Consider the following 269-nt stretch of genomic DNA (forward strand, 5'->3'; position numbering starts at 1 on the left):
TTTTTTTTTGCTGCTGCATGCATGCAGCTGGGGTGTATCTGCAGCTAGACAATCCAAGATGCCGCAGCTAGTTGCTGCTGCTGCAGCAGCAGCAGCAGCAGCAGCAGCAGCAGCAACACCACCACCACCTACTGGCTCGACTATAGGCGCCTACCGCCTCGGCTCCACCCTCGGGGTAGGCACCTTCGGCAAAGTACGCCGTAAGTTTTTTTTTTTTTTTTTTTTTTTTTTTTTTTTTTTTTTTTTTTTTTTTTTTTTTTTTTTTTTTT

The sequence above is a fragment of the Eimeria mitis genome, genomic scaffold (assembly GCF_000499745.2).
Source record: "Eimeria mitis Houghton genomic scaffold, Emh_scaff2086, whole genome shotgun sequence".
In the NCBI taxonomy this organism is placed as follows: domain Eukaryota; phylum Apicomplexa; class Conoidasida; order Eucoccidiorida; family Eimeriidae; genus Eimeria; species Eimeria mitis.